The following is a 17,548-nucleotide window of genomic DNA, read 5'->3' as shown; positions in this document are numbered from 1 at the left end:
AACATCTCAGGAATTTTATTGCGTTACGGCAGTTTTTCTAATGTGACATGAATCGCATAGGTATAATGCCACACAATTCAGTTGATTAACGTGATGTTTGATGTTATATGCCAAGTTAAAGTGCCAAAACGAGACTTTTCGCCCTGTGGCAGAAGTGGAAAAGTTTTTCGTCTACACCGCGGAGGTAAAACCGACACAGAGGCAGACAACCTACCTGCACACTTCCTGTATAAACTGTGGATAATCGTCAGCGAAGGTGGGGGACATTCTGCTGGAATTTTGCCAGTGTCCGGGGGGGGGGGGGGGGTTAAGTACTTACATTTCACAACTTAGGCATGTTATTGTTATTGTTAGTATTGTTACTCCTCACTGAAACCAAGTAAAGCAGGCTGTTCACCCTCAATAATGCTTTTACTGTATTAGTACTGTCACAGTATGTTTGCATGCAAATATTAGTAAGCTTCCATGAAATATTGAATATATATATAATTTATATCCATTTCACAGCACTAGGATGGGATGTCTGGCACTTTGAATCACTAACAGAAGCACTGCCTCATCCATACCCATCTCCTTTTTGAAAAGAGTATACCTATGGACCAGTGAATGGTTACATTTTAATGATCATATGGGTTGCTCTGATTTTATTCAGGATCAGGTACGTTTGTTTTTTTAACCACACAAACACTTAGACAACAATTATCAGAGTATGAGTTTTTCCGCGTGTTGATTTTTATCTAAATCCAAGTCACAGCTTCTGTTTTATGATGAGTGATGTAGTTTGAAACACTTGGACAACAATTATCAGAGTATGAGTTTTTCCACTTTTTGATTTTCATTGATGTAGTTTGAAGTGTTGGTATTAAATGTTCACTGACAGTCATTCTGTGCTGGTATTCCCATTTTCACCTGCAGGGTTATGAAATATATGGGGAGAAACTTGGTCAGTAAAATCATCTTCAAGCGTGAACTGATAATTGTCTCTGTTTAAAATTACAATGTATTTCGTGAACACACCTTGAGAATGACCCTTGAGTGATTTAAAACTGCCTGCTGTGAATACTGTTGTCATACTATGAACTTTCTTTTGAGAAAAACAAAAAGAATGAAAAGCTTTTAACTAGCTTGTGAATGAGCCTCTTACTTCCATGTGGGGCTATAGCTGCTTTGAACTATTTTTAATGCCTGAAAAGGATAGTGATGGAAATTACTAGTTTAATGTCAGGTGTGACATATACTATTGATTGAACTATTTTTTTTATTAATCTGCAATTTTGTTACAACCTACTTTGTTTATTTGGTGACAAGCTAGTGGGAGGCACTTTTTAGACTTTTAAAATGTCAGGTATGGGAATTGTTAGCAAAGTTTCACATTTTCTGCAGTTGAATCCATATCTCCACAACAACAAAATGTATGGTCTTATGAACAAAAACACATACTTTCTGTGCTTGTTCGAAGGTAAAGACATATTTCTTTGTGTTTGTTAAAAGAAAAACCTCTAAATTTTGTCTGTTGTGAAGGAAAAGTTTACATGGTTTCGTCACCCAACTTACAAAATTTGTCCCACAAAATGTTAGGTTTTTTTTCTCCACTTTTTTTTCCTTCAGTTGCCATGTCTAAAATGTACACATTACGTAAAATACTCCATGTCAAAATCCAAATGTTTAAGGCAATGTGACAATTATTTTAAAATATCATTACACTATTCCTGTAGCTTTGCCCAAATATAATGCAAGTAGGGGAGGTAATTGTTGATCCATATATTCATCTTAACTTTTTACGCATATGGACGTAACTACTTAACTTGCATTATTTTTGTGCAAGAGGATGCATCTCAAGATAGTTGATATTTTCTTATTCCCAAAAATAACAACAATTCTGTCCAAGCAGATTTGTTTTTAATTTTTATTTACAGAGGACCATTCTGCCGTGTGCTGACAAAACCGAGTAAGTCCACTGAAGCTAGTTCTGAGATAAACGACTTTTTCTGTTTTATTACATTTCTCAAAAGTGACGATTATCTTGATCAACCTACAGAGATAATAAGATAAATAGCATTAATGTACGTTTACAACCCAAGTTTGATAATGATCTGATGGATGGTTTTTGTTTTGTTGGGCATTTTGTGGACTTACTTGGTTTTGTCACTTTTTTCCATTATATCAGATCTAAAAAAATTGACAGATCTAAGCAAGTGGACTTACTTGGTTTTGTCAAAACATTTGGAAGAAAAAGTAATGCTTTTTTTGAGGATGAAAGTCGCCTGTTCATTTCAATGCGTTATTCTCTCAGGTGCCAGGAGAAACGTTCCGTATAACTCTCGCTTACTCTATTACACATGTCGTGTGCACATTAGAGCGCTTACTTCCCTTTGCTTATTTGATCTCTAAACAACGCTCTGGCTCATTTCGGTACGATTCTCACAGATACTTTTGAAGCGAACCTGTAACAATGTGTGCGTGTGTGTGTTTGTTCTGATTAAAACCAGTCTTGATCTAAGGACTATGTCCAATCAAGAATAAAAGCTGGTTGTTGTGTATGACTGTGTATACGTGAGTGTTAGTTTGAGTGCCTTGGAGAATGATGAGCATATCAGATTGCGGTGATTTGCTAAAATACATATTATTCACGTACAATTTTTTAAGCTACACAGCATGTTTTTTTGTTCCGGTAATGTTTTGTTGTTGTAAGTTTGGGTGGTACGGTTACTACTATAGTTACAGCCTTAAATCACATTATTTGAAATTTAAATCAAACACTATTTACCCGGGTTTGATGTCTTAAAAATCGTTTCTTGAAATTGTTATTAAGAAATATTTCTGGACATTAAAATGAAACACGAAAAACAGACACGAAAGTGATTTTATTGCAGGTGTCAATGTTTCCTGAATCTATTTATAGATGTGTTACGTTTGAATTGATATTAAGCAATTCAGGTGCCGTGTGGACATGGACGCAATTTTTGTGAAGGCGTTTTAGTTTCTGCTTCTTCTTCTTCTTTTGCGTTCGTGGGCTGAAACTCCCACGTACACGTGTGCTTTTGCACGAGTGGATTTGTACGTGGATGACCGTTTTTACAAAACCATTTAGGCAGCCATACGCCGTTTTCGGTGAAAGCATGCTGGGTATTTTCGTGTTTCTATAACCCACCGAACTCTGCTTTGGACTGCACGATCTTTTCCGTGCGCACTTGGTCTTGTGCTTGCATGTACACACGAAGGGTGATAAGGCACCAGCAGGCCTGCACGTAAGTTGACCTGGGATATCGGACAAATCTTCACCTTTATTATACCCGTCAGGTGCGGCCGGGATTCGAACCCACGACCTTCCGCTTTGGTAAGTCTTTTTACATTTAGTCAAGTTATGACTAAATGTTTTAACATCGAGGGGGGAATCGAGACGAGGGTCGTGGTGTATGTGTGTGTGTGTGTGTGTGTGTGTGTGTGTGTGTGTGTGTGTGTGTGTGTGTGTGTGTGTGTGTGTGTGTGTGTGTGTGCATGCGTGTAGAGCGATTCAGACCAAACTACTGGACCGATCTTTATGAAATTTGACATGAAAGTTCCTGGGTATGATATCCCCATACGTTTTTTTCATTTTTTTGATAAATGTCTTTGATGACGTCATATCCGGCTTTTCGTGAAAGTTGAAATTAATTAATGACTTTGGTCATTAAAAATCTGAAAATTGTAAAAAAAAATATTTTTTTTATAAAACGATCCAAATTTACGTTCATCTTATTCTCCATCATTTTCTGATTCCAAAAACATATAAATATGTTATATTTGGATTAACAACAAGCTCTGAAAATTAAATATATAAAAATTATTATCAAAATTAAATTTTCGAAATCAATTTAAAAACACTTTCATCTTATTTCTTGTCGGTTCCCGATTCCAAAAACATAATAGATATGATATGTTTGGATTAAAAACACGCTCAGAAAGTTAAAACGAAGAGAGGTACAGAAAAGCGTGCTATCGTTCTCAGCGCAACTACTACCCCGCTCTTCTTGTCAATTTCACTGCCTTTGCCGTGAGCGGTGGACTGACGATGCTACGAGTATATACGGTCTTGCTGCGTTGCATTGCGTTCAGTTTCATTCTGTGAGTTCGACAGCTACTTGACTAAATGTTGTATTTTCGCCTTGTTTTTTTTTTCAAAATGATATTTTTTGTTCATCAAAAAGAAGAAATCAATGCGCATCTTGTGTGCTAATTTCTACTTTTTAGAGTGCTTAGATAAGCAGATATGAACAAGTAAGTCCACAACCAAAAACAACTTTTTAAGTGTGCATGAATGTTTTGACAAAACCAAGTAAGTCCAAGGGGTTCCCAATTTTCCTATAATGATAGTTTTAAATTTCTTGTCAGACGACCCATACAGAAAATACGTCATTTTAAGTTTAGAACTCACAAATGACGTCATTTAAAGTTTAGAACACACAACCCAGATAGCATGCTAACGTTAAATTAACGTTAAATTAACGTTCGCGGTAAACGTTACATTAACGTAAAAAGTTAACGTTACATTAACGTTACTTTGCTCATCTGGTTAACGTTAATGTAACGTTAACTTTTTACGTTAGTTTAACGTTAGTTTTACCAAAAACTAACCATAAAATAACGTAAAATTAACGTTAATTTTACGTTAACCTCTAACGTAAAAATAACTAAAAACAAACCAAAACAAAACCATAATATAACCGTTAGATTAACGTTTATTTAACGTTTTTTTAACGTTTGCATGCAAACATAAAATTAACCAAAACAAAACCATAATCAAACGTTTTCATGCAAACGTTAAATTAACGTTCACATGCCAACGTTAAATTAACGTTCACATGCAAACGTTAAATTTACGTTCTCCTGAAAACATTAAAATAACATTTGCAAATACAAATTTGAATTAATGCACAGAAAATTCAAGATCACAAATTTTATTTAAAATTTAAATTGTTGGGGTCTTTAACAATTCAATATGTGAATACTAATTTGATAACAGTAACACTTTTAAAATGTTGAACAATGCAAACTAAATTCCTTCAATTGCTAAAACATGAAAATGTGAACTAAAAAAATATTACAACACATTTTTCAGTCTCAGTAAAATACCACAGCATAGTATTATCAATCGGGCAGGCAAAAATTATATGTAGACTTAATCTCATTGAAGCAATGCTACATTGACTAATAATAGTCTGAACTTGATAAAAAAAAAAATCATCAGAAGGCGATAACAGGATCAGCAATTAAGAATTTCAATCACAATGCTGGTATGGGTTCATCAAGGTAAATACCATAGGGCTGTGCAAACTCATTATCGACAGCGATCATTGTTAATGACAAAATCAGAGATGAAAACAATACAAATTATTTGCACAATCACTAGGGACATCCAGATTCAACCTTCGTCAGACGAACATTCGTCGGTGGTGGGGATTTCCTTTCTATTTTTAACTTTGTGCCTCAATGCGCATGCGCTCGGGTTTTCGCGCCCACCACGGCTTGCCGAAGACCGGGATCTGCGTGGTGAAAAAGGCGTGTTTGACGAACCTTAATCAGCAATCTTCGCGAGTACTTTTAGTCCTTTTCATAATGTTAAAAATATGTTTTATGTGCGCAGTGTTAAAGTTTGATATCTTTACGACGCTTCTGTGGACTGTGCATCTGTAAACTGTTCATTTTGGAGGCCTAGTGCATGAACACGGATACCCACACAAAACTCAGAACTTGAGTCAACGGGCGACATATCCTGCCAATTATCTCCCTTGATCTCTCTTGCACAAGACACTTGTTTCCACTAGGCCTATTTTGTTTTAGAGTTGGGAGATTTTACAGGAATGAATCTAAAAATCGAAAAAAATTGTCAGTGTTGCGTGTGTACCCAGCATATTCAGATGTCTGGAATATTCCGATAAAAAAGACTCGTCATATATAACGCTACTCGTCACGTCATCACTGTTTCGAAAAACAGACGAACGCGCACGAAGAATTTCGCGTAGATCTGGACCGAAATTGGAAAGTGGTGACCGTGACGGGATGTGACGTCACCACTTCAACAAACTCGCGAAGATCGGAACTCACGAACTTTTGACGAAGGCAAACCTGGATGTCTCTAGTAATACAAGCAAGTCAGTAGCACAAAATATGAGAAACGAAGGGATGTAAGCGCTATTAATGCATACACGTGCGACATGCATGTAAAGTCTTTTGTTCATTCAAAAGCGTGTTATTCTCACAGGTGCCAAGAAAATTGCTTCCACATAATCTCACTTACTCTTGTTGCACATGTCAAATAGCAGAGCAATTACGTCCCTTTGTTTCTCAGATATTAAAATAGCGCTCTGCTTCATTTCATTAAAATTCTTGCTATCACAAAAGATATTAACATATTTTGTGGAGTAGCTAGATGAAAAACAATCATCGATGAATAAAAATTAACAAGCAGCAAGACTGCAAGTTTTCTGCTCCACTTTGCCAAACGTGTGTGCACAGTGAATATTTGTTTATGAACTGTTGGTGTTAGTCCTGAATGATGGCACCCATGTAAATGAGGCTTGATGCCGGGCTGCTTTGCAAACACAGCATTCAGAAGCTGTGGGTCAGCAAAGGTGTTGAATCTTGTTAGTGAGATGGCGCGCAATGATGTCCTGTAGCACTGGCAGCTGCCTGCACTCGCTCTTTGACGCTGGTCAAACTTCTGGTCGTAGGTGAAGTCCACCTCACAGAATATGATGATGGTAATGGTGAGGGAGTAGTTCAACTTCTGCTTGAACTATGTGGCCAGGCCCAGCTCCCTGACTTTGAAGTGGTCATAATCTTATGCAGGATACCAACCTGGGATAGAGAAGGAAAAATGGTTCTTAGTCAATGGCTGGGATTACAAACTAAATCACACACGGTCCTTAGTCAATGGCTGGGATTACAAACTAAATCACACACACACACACTAACACCAACACACACTAACAGACACATACACTGACACAAATATACACTTACAAACACACATCTTTCTTTCTTTCTTTATTTGGTGTTTAACGTCGTTTTCAACCACGGAGGTTATATCGCGACGGGGAAAGGGGGGGAGATGGGATAGAGCCACTTGTCAATTGTTTCTTGTTCACAAAAGCACTAATCAAAAAATTGCTTCAGGGGCTTGCAACGTAGTACAACAAACACACATTCACACACATTAGCAGTAACAAACACATACAATACATGTACTAAGAAACACACCAATGTATACACACACAGACACACACACACACACAGGCACACACACACACAGGCACACAAGCGCACACACACACACACACACAGGCGCAAGTCCACATATGCAAAATCAAAAGTCTCAGCCCAATTTGTAACAACAGAGAAAGAAACAGAGAGAAAGAGAGAGAGAGAGATTGTGTGTGTTGCAAGCATTACACAACTGATATTGAAATTAAGCACCACAGAAAACAAGAAGAGCAAACGCTCGATCGAGTCACTTTCGCAGTTCTGAATATTATATGAGGCATCAGATGGACAGGAAGAAATTGCTATTCACAACACAATGCATTCCTGAAGAATGAGATTGCATGGATCGAGCAACAAAATATTTACCTTGGCATTAAAAATACTCTCATTAATCTCACATAAACAAACCCCATTAAGGGCAGACCGGGTAGGCAAGCACTTTTTTTTTTTATTTTGGAAACAGCTTGCTGCTTGTTTGATTTTTGCAAGCAGAATAACCAAATTAAGGGAAACCATTTTAAATTTTGAGTGAAAAGCAATTTTGGGGGGTTTTATTCACCAAAATGTGAGAAAAACGTTATAAAATGTGCTTTTTTTAAAATGTTGCAGTTTGTGAACCAGTGCATGTTTTGATCCAATTTTTCTTCTTTGCAGCAATATGTGTGTGTTTAATAATTCTGTGTATCGAAAAGCATTTCTAAGCAATATATTATTTTAATTTAGCATTTTCAGTTACCGGTTCAGTTCTGATAAGAAAAATACATGAAATCCTAACTGTCAGACTCATAAAAACCCAACCAATACACTGAACTCTTATTCCATACACAGAACTGATGCTGTACAACTCATAAACAACATATACAAAAACTGAACAAATCCATCAAGCCTTTCAAAAGTTGCAACATTTTAATTGTAGCGTTTTGTCTGAAAATTACATTCAGAGAAAACAGCATTTTAAAGATTTGAACCAGTACATAAAAAAACCAGTAGCACAGTGCACCCTGAATTCATATGTTTTTATCAGAATGACCACTTTACTATGTAGGGAAAAGGATTTGACAATCAAATTATCAGGATTTGTTTTATATACATCATATGAAAACAACCATCTTTCTTTGTACCGATATGAAAACATGAATCAGAACCAAACTGTCAGACTCATAAAAACCCAACCAATGCACTTAACTCTTATTCCATACACAAAACTGACGCTTTACAAATCATAAACAACATAAACAAAAATGAAACAAATCCATTAAGCCATTCAAAAGTTGCAACATTTTAATTACAGATGTTTGTGTGAAAATTACATTCAGAGAAAACAGCATTTGAAAGATTCCAACCAGTAACTCAAACTAGTAGCACAGTGCAGCCTGAATTGATATGTTTTTATAAGAATAACCACTTTACTATGATGGGGAAATGATTTGACGATCAAATTATCCAGACTTTTTAAAAAAAATCATTTGAAAACTCATCTATGTTAGTGCAGATATGAATCAAAACGAAACTGTCGGACTCATAAAAACACAAGGAATCCACTGTATTCTTATTCCATGCACAGAAATGGTGCTTCACAAATCATAAACAACATATACAAAATTGGAACAAATCCATCTTGCCATTCAAAAGTTACAACATTTTAATTACCACATTTTGTCTCAAATTACATGTAGAGAAAACAGCATGTAAAAGAGTCTCACTAGTACCCCGGTAAACTAGTACCACAGTAGAGCTTGAATTAATGGGGTGTTTTTTTTTAACCAGAATAACACTTCAACTATGAAGGGGAAATGATTTGATAATCAAATTATCAGATTTTTTTTATTTAAAAAAAAAAATCATATGAAAACATTAAAAAAGTCAATTATCTGTGTTTGTGCTGATATGAAAATATTGATCAGAACCAAACTGTCAGACTCATAAAAACCCAACGGATGCACTGATTTCTTATTCCATTGCATAGAAATGATGCTTCACAAATCATCAACAACATTACATAATTATATATACACAAATGGAACAAAGCTATCAAGCCATTCAAAAGTTGCAACATTTTAATTACAGTATTGCTGTGCTCAATCCTAACACTGCAGCAAATTTCTGTAAAGCTGAATGTCCCTTTCCATGTACCAACATGGTCATACGCGGATTATTTAAAATGCAACTTTACCACCCGAAGCGTTGCAAACACCGGGAGAAGAGTAAACAACTGCAGACTTGAATGGACACTCATATGCACTCCAGATGCAGGGCCTGTGCAAATCCTTGGGCTGATGCATCACCTTCTTTCATAATCAGACTGCTATCAGACAAGCATTCAGTACAGGATATAGACCTTTCAGCAATAGATTGAGCTGATCAATGTTGACAAAAGCCCAACACATGTCAGCGGAGTGACGTTGCACAGAACCAGTATCCATATCTGCTTGTGATGGGTCAGAAGATGGCAAAGTATCTGTATCTTCTTATGGTTGGTCAGAAGATGGCAAAGCTGATGTTTCTGCTGTGGAAGAGGGTAGTTCCGGTTTAGCAAACTTTTCCATCAGGTCAATCTTTCTCCTCGCTGCCACCACAGGAGGACTGGCTCTCCCCTTGCTCCAACCTAATAAATACACAAACACTGATTTAATATTTGATACAACTGTCCATGGTTTTTGTTTGTAATAAGCTGCAAAATTTAAGACTCAATATAAACGTCAACAAGTGCTTGTACTTTATTTTGCAAATGACCATGTTACATGGGGTGTACCTCAACTTTTTGGCTAGGCCGGTAAATCAGAAATCCCAATCAGCCCCCAACCACTGAACCAGGCGGGTTTTCTTACAACCACCTCAGCGGCTCGTACCCACATATGTCGGTTGACGAACACACACACACACACACACACACACAAAAGACATTCATTAATTGGCCCCTATCACAAAATGTACATGTCAAGTTTACTATGGGATTTGAGTAACCACACAATCACATACACACAGGAACTAATACTGAAACTAGCTGAATTATTTTCTTTCTTTCTTTTCATATTTTTCTTTTAAAATTAATATATTTCATCACACTTGCTATGTATTTGCTTGTTTCTTGTCTGTTTTGTGTGTGTGTGTGTGTTCTGTGTGTGTGTATACATTTTCAGATTTCCTAAACCTAGCACTGTTTGCAGGTGATCTTTATGCTTTTGATTCATGAGTTGCATCCCCAGTCCTTTAGTTTAACTCTTTTTTTTTCTTTGGTGAAGTAAACTGGATCTATTTTTTTATTCCTTAGTTAATGGAAAAGATTTGACAACAATATTGCTGTCAATGATAGGTTGGTCAGCCATGCTGGTGTAAACCAATCCTTTAGAATTAGAGAACGCTCTCTAGTAGGGTACTTATTTTCCTACGGTCAATGACCAGAAACAGAAACTGTGTCAGTCGTACATCGCTCAGATGCTGCTTCTCAGTTTGACCCCAGACAAAGAATAATGATAACATGTTACACCATAGTAAGCTCTCAAGGACTGGCCAGCGAAGAACAATAAAATAGGGGTTGTGAAGACGATATCACAGAGATGATCGAGGGAGGGAGGGAAGGGGGGGGGGTGCGGCGAGCGGCATGGTCAGTAAATTGGATCAAGAAACACGCAAAATACTTCAGACACAAACTGTTTATGATTTACCTGCAAACCCTAACACATTCTTACAACAACAACAACATAACAATGTGCAATAAATCACGTTGTCAAACAAACAAGATCGAAAAGAGAAAGAAGCAAAACCCACCTCGTCGAGTCAAGAATCTTAGAATGTCGTCTGCTTAAATACGATCATGTTGGTTCATTTCGGAGTGTTGTTACTTCCTTCTACTGTTCGCTGCCGCTGGTTCATCTTTCTCTGATATTTCTTGCCACTATGCCGAACATTTCCAATGTTAGGGTTGTTCTCCGCAGCTCAAAACTTTGAAAAATGCTGCTGAATCGGTGAAAACGTCATGGATTTGTTGACACCGGGGGACTGATAAGTTGTCTACTGCGCTTGCGCCAAATGCCTTTGACCTACATATATTTGCATATATTAATTCCGGGGTTTCGGTTGGAACGGATTCTCTCTCTTTGTGCCTATGTCAACGGAAATTCCCCAACGGTGATGACGTCATCTTGAAGAACGGAAATTTCCACACAGTTTGAACAGCGAAGGGTCATGTCATGTGCGCACATTTACCAGCACGGAGTATCCAAAGTTGACCATTTTTTCGATTTTTTTGATAAAACACAGACAAAAACAACAAAACATCGGTTTGAAAATGGTTTTATTTACATGAATACATGTTTAAAATGACAAAAGCAGATTATTGAATGCATTCCAGGATGTTCAAAGGTGTGAAAAATGCAACAACCCCAAAAAGGTGTACGAGACCAAAAATAACTCATTTTGCCTACCCTGTCCCCCCTTAATAACTTAATTCACATAAACTAGCATCATTAATTTTTTTTCGAAGCAATCATATTAACAGTAGACACACTAACATTTGTTACTCTTAGAGCTGTGTCACTTTTATAGTTTACGAGAAAAGCCCAACGTTAAGTTGTGTGTTGACGAACAGGAAAGGCTAGTTATCTCCCCTGTGTTTCCGATAACGTTTGTAAAAAGCTACAGATGTAAATAATTTGATGTAAAGAATAATCCTATAAAGTTTGAATCAAATCCGATGAATAGTTTCAGAGATATGATATTTCAATTTTTTTCCTTCAAGACATACCTGTGACCTTGAAAAAGGTCAAAGGTCACCAAAGCAGACGTCAAAGTGTAGAGGTCACTGGGAGTCACGTTCACATAAAATTTGAGCCCGGTCACTTTTATAGTTTCCGAGAAAAGCCCAACGTTAAGTTGTGTGTTGCCGAACAGAAAAGGCTAGTTATCTCCCTTGTTTTTCTGATAACGTTCGTAAAAGGCTACAGATGTAAAAACTTTGATCTAAAGAATAATCCTACAAAGTTTCAATCACATCCGATGAACTTTGTCAAAGATATAAAATGTCTAATTTTTCCTTTGACGCTGACCTGTGACCTTGAAAAAGGTCAAAGGTCAACGAAACCATCGTTAAAGTGTAGAGGTCATTGGAGGTCACGACTAAACACAAAATATGAGCCCGATCGCTTTGATAGTTTCCGAGAAAAGTCCAACGTTAAGGTGGTGTCTACGGACGGACGGACGGCCGGACAGACTAACACTGACCGATTACATAGAGTCACTTTTTCTCAAGTGACTCAAAAAAGACGACACTGATTTAAACAATTCACTTACTGGTCAACAGTGTGAACTTTCAGCACAGACAACGGAAACTTCGATGTTTTTTCCCTCTTCCGATTGAATAATTTTGGTACAATCATCTGTCATCAATGAACTCATCAGTCTTCCCACCAGTCCAGACACCTCCCCACCAATTGCAGACTTGCTTGTTATCTGAGCGAATAAAAATCAATATAAATACATGTGCACAGGAATGAGAACAAGGATTCTCAGTTATCACAAAAACAAACAAGCACAGAATGACAACATGTTTTCCTAAATGTTATTAAAAACAGAAAAGTTCATCATACCAGTCCATCACTGAAACAGAAACGGTTGATATTGAATTTATGAGTGTGTGTGTGTGTGTGTGTGTGTGTGTGTGTGTGTGTGTGTGTGTGTGTGTGTGTGTGTGTGTGTGTGGGGGGGGGGGGGGGTCTGTTACAAGCAATAAACAACTGACAACAATAATTATACATGTACCAAATTGTACTCACTGTTTTCAAAGCTGATAATTGTAAACCTTGATGGGTTGTCCCCTTCCAACTGCATGCTTTGGTACAGCCATCCTTCAGACTGTGGCCCCCTCCCATTGCCACCCCCATCTCCGATTGTAGACAGGATTTTTTCATCTGAAAGAAATAATGTCCAATTAATACGAATTTGCACAAAGGACTGGAAACAGAATTGTAAGTAATTCTGATTTAACCAACAAATGTACAAAAGCACAATGATAGATTATTTTCCCTAATATGTTCCAACTGACAGTTGAGTAATTACAGGTCACCAGAAAGGTCCACCACTGAAACAGGAACAGTTCAAATTGGAGTTTGTGTGTGTGTGTGTGTGTGTATATGTGGAAAGGGGTGGGGTGGGGTGGGGGATGCGTGTGTACATGTGTGTGTGTGTGTATATGTGGAAAGGGGTGGGGTGGGGTGGGGGATGCGTGTGTACATGTGACTGTATGTTTTGCAAGCATTACACAACTGATTATAATAATTATACAACAAATTGTTCTGTCAGTTACATTGAAAACTCATTTAAAAAAAACACTTACTGTTTTCCAATGCAAACCTTCAGCTTGTTGAAGAATGGAAACTGGTTTTGCTTTTTACCATCCAAATGCGATGAACGGCCATGCCATCAATCGGCTCACTTTTTTTTTTGACCAGTTAAGGCACCTCCCCACCAAATGCAGACAGTTTTTTTTGTGGTATAACTATAAATCTGAAAGAATAAAAGCTATTTATTATGCACAACAGAATCATAAAAGGAATAGATTCTTAGTTCAAATCACCATTTCAGGCAACAACAACAATAAAGAAAAACAGCAAACACCTAAACACACACACACACGGTGACACACACACAGTGACACACACACACACACACAAACACACACACACATAAGAAACAAACACACTTTTTAGTCTTATATTCCAAGAAAAATACATAATAAAAAATAAAAAGTCTCAATAATTAGCAAATCTATATCTTCCAAGTTCACTGAGGCAATACTCACTCAAAGTTTGTAAAACTCTTGAAACCAGTCCAGTAATTATGTCTTGCGCCTTCGGTCTTAGTATTGGACTGTCCAGTCTGGTTCGTTTCTGTTGGTGTATCACATAGTGCTCTTGCAACTGCCAGTTTTCAATCTTCCCAACGCATTTGTTGACAACGTGCCGTTACGTCCAAGTTCGATAACTAGGAACGAAAATTCTGAGTGACCTCCCTTGATCGCCAAGGGACAGTACTCTCAGTCTCAACCTTTCACAGTGGAATCGAAATTAAAAAAAGTTTCTGTAACAGTTTTTAAAACGCTAGCAACTTCAAAGCCAGTGTGACTGCTGACACATGTATAAGATAACATGCTACACTTCAGCATATATCAGGACTAATAGTAATACAGATCTTGTGACGCTGAGGCGAATGGCAAATGGAACTTTCAGCAGGAAGAAATTCAGGTAATGTTGAACTGTGCTGTTGTAAATTCATAGTTCACGATCCGTTGGCATTGTGATTGTTGACTTATTTTTCATACGAGTCACAAATATCAAAGCAATATCATGCATAACGATTGGAAAGGTGGATTTCTCTCTCTTTCTTTCCTGCCTTCTGTCTCTTTCTCAGTTTCAGTCTCTCTCTCTGTCTTTGTCTGTCTGTTACTCTCTCTCTCTCTCAATCTGAGACTTTCTCTCTCTCTCAATCTGATACTTTCCACACATGTGCACGCAGGGCACTTACTGTTCAATCTTACAGCTTCAGGTCAAATGCATAACTGTACAGTAAATAAGAGATCTCAGGAGAGGCATGGGGAGTTATTTTCGAAAATGATCTATTCAAAGACACTTAAAAATAAAAGTTAAATTTTTAAAACAAGGTTTGATTGACAACTGCTCTCTCCCCTCCCCCCACTCTATTCCCACTCTCTATCTCTCTGTCTTCATTAACAAGTAAAGATTTGAGTGTGTTTAGACTATTGTAATTAATGCAATTCACACATCAATGCTTTCAATTTTCATTGCAGGGTGGGAGGAATTACCATGAGGATGGAACAGAAAGCATTCACAGGGATGTAAACTACAAGGTACAACCCCGACATTCTGGCTGTTGAGGCCAAGTAAGTGTGTGTCACTGTGTGTGTGTGTTTGTGTGTGTGTGTGTGTTTGCAGGTAAAATCCTTGTTTAACGCTAAGATGAATCAGAATGTTCCAGCAGTCATATATTATATTTATAACAGAAAATCATATTTGAGAGAAGGCAGTGTTATTGTCAGGCCTCAGCCTAGGGTCATTGATACATGCTGATATTATATGACGCATTGTTCTAATCCTTGGCTGGTCGGCCATCACATCATTTCGGCATGTTGGAGGTCTTCCGACAGAACAATTTGTTGTAGCTGGGACATCTTTACCTATGCATATTTTTAGTCAAGGTCCAACTGACATTCTATTGTCTTAGTCTGGGGAAAATTTTGTTGGAAGGTGTTCTGTGTGAGTATGTGTGGGTGGGGTGGGGGTGTGGGTGGACGGGTTGGTAGGGCTGTTATCCGTGCCAGGCAGCATTGACATAGAGCATTTCATTCAAACACAGAATGATGCTATCAAAGTTAGCAAATTTACAGAAGTAAATTCAACAATATTGGCATAATGCAAAGACAATTTAAACCTTATAAAGTTCTATGTTCAGCAAAGAACACCAACAAAGAAGACATAATTATAGTGTTTACACTGAAGTTCTGAAATAACACTGAATTCTTTGTTTTAAGATTGTTGCATTCTTTGTCTTTGCAGGTGTCATAGCATGTGGAGCAGATCTTCAAAGTCGCCTATTGCAGACATGTCATCGTCTGCACTGGTTGTATCAACAACTTTTTCCATGGCTACTGCTGCAGATTTTACAAATATATATCGTCTGCTGCAAATTCAACAACTTCTTTGTCTGCTGGTGCTGCAAACTTAACAACTTCTGTGTCTGCTCCTGTTTAAAATTCAACAATTCTTGTTGTCTGGAGCTGCTGCAAAGTGAATGACTTCTTTGTTTGCTGCTGCAGATTTAACAAGTATATCGTCTGCTGCAAATTCAAGAACTTTTTTTGTCTGCCGCTGCTCCTGCTGCAAACTTAACAACTTCTGTGTCTGCTCCTGCTTAAAACTCAACAATTCTTGTTGTCTGGAGCTGCTGCAAAGTGAATGACTTCTTTGTGTGCTGCTGCAGATTTAACAAATATATCGTCTGCTGTAAATTCAACAACTTCTTTGTCTGCTGCAGATACTACACATTCAACAACTTCTGTGTCTGCTCCTGCTTCAAATTCAACAATTCTTTTTATCAGCTGCTGCAAAGTGAGCGACTTCTTCCTCTGCTGGTGATGTTGCAAATAACCTCATATTTCCTTGTCTCTTCTGGCATCATTTCAGATGTATAATATATATCTGCAAAGACTTTTTTAACCCAAAAGATGAATAGAATTGGTAAATTTCTAGGTACAGAACCTAAAAGTGTGATATATCCAAACTCACTTCTAGAAACTTTAGAACTGATTCAACTTTTGACATTTTCATCATGGTTGTGTATTTTTTATTTTTTATATTGTGGAAATATCAGGGAATGATGAATAAATGTTTAGAACATATTCTCAAAACATGTTTCTAATGGTTTTATTTATTTCTTTTGTTTTGTTTGTTTGTTAGCATGTACACTGTTTGGCTCAAAATATGAGACCTGGCCAGTACCATCCTTCCAATGAGACAGAGATCAAAAATCAACAGCCTGCATGCTCTCCGGATTAAGTAATACAACAAGATAAATAGCGTTAGCTGCAAAGTTAACCATTCTCACCAAAAACCTTTTTCAAACTTTGATTTGTTGGTGTTAGCTTGTCTTTTTTTAACATGGTTTTAGCTACATATATAACAAACACTACAACAACAGCAGACAGAAAAGACTATGGGAAATGCATCTTCAAATAAGAAAAAAAAATTACAAAGCAAAACAAAAATTTAAATACAATTATTTTCCTTATGATTTGTTTGATTATGTTTTTGGGGGTTCTTTTTAATGTTAGCACTCAACGTGAAAAATACATTCAAACAGCAGTTGTATTATACTTTTTTTTGGGTCTAATTGACATTAGCGGTAAACGTTAAATTAACGTTAATTTAACGTTATATTATGGTTTTATTTTGGTTAAATTAACGTTAAATGTTAACGTTAATTTAACGTTTATCTTGATGAGTAAACTAACCTAAATCTAACGTTAATTTAAGGTTCGCCATAAAACGTGAAAGAAACGTAGCCATAAAGCATAAAACTAACGTTAATTTAACGTTACATTATGTTTTTTTTTTAATAATTTTTTTTTTTTTAACAAATACACTTTTTGAAAGGTTTGTTTTGATATATATGTCAATGAAAAAAAAAATTATATTTAAAAAAAAAAAAAAAATTTTTGACCATTTAAAACAAAAAAGTTTCTTGTTCAAGTTGTTGCCACCACAACAATAAATTTTTTTTTTTTTTTTTTTTTTTT

The 17,548-nt window shown here is 36.8% G+C and overlaps 3 long non-coding RNA genes across 3 annotated transcripts; 1 reads left to right on the top strand and 2 right to left on the bottom strand.

The window, feature by feature from the left end:
• Positions 1–4,700: 4,700 nt before the first annotated feature.
• On the bottom strand, positions 4,701–14,178 carry LOC138968646 (uncharacterized). The gene is made up of 5 exons (XR_011456251.1): positions 14,039–14,178; positions 13,574–13,743; positions 13,014–13,148; positions 12,532–12,690; positions 4,701–6,837 (listed from the first exon to the last, which is right to left on the bottom strand). It is a non-coding gene; the product is annotated as an uncharacterized lncRNA (long non-coding RNA).
• On the bottom strand, positions 8,130–11,674 carry LOC138968647 (uncharacterized). Its single transcript, XR_011456252.1, has 2 exons — positions 11,011–11,674; positions 8,130–9,847 (listed from the first exon to the last, which is right to left on the bottom strand). It is a non-coding gene; the product is annotated as an uncharacterized lncRNA (long non-coding RNA).
• A 162-nt stretch (positions 14,179–14,340) lies between the features above and the next one.
• On the top strand, positions 14,341–16,679 carry LOC138968645 (uncharacterized). The gene is made up of 3 exons (XR_011456250.1): positions 14,341–14,480; positions 15,044–15,136; positions 15,810–16,679. It is a non-coding gene; the product is annotated as an uncharacterized lncRNA (long non-coding RNA).
• Positions 16,680–17,548: the final 869 nt, after the last annotated feature.

Source organism: Littorina saxatilis, linkage group LG6, assembly GCF_037325665.1.
Source record: "Littorina saxatilis isolate snail1 linkage group LG6, US_GU_Lsax_2.0, whole genome shotgun sequence".
Lineage (NCBI taxonomy): Eukaryota > Metazoa > Mollusca > Gastropoda > Littorinimorpha > Littorinidae > Littorina > Littorina saxatilis.
Note: the sequence above shows the minus strand (reverse complement) of the source record. Positions and strands in the feature narration are given on the sequence as shown.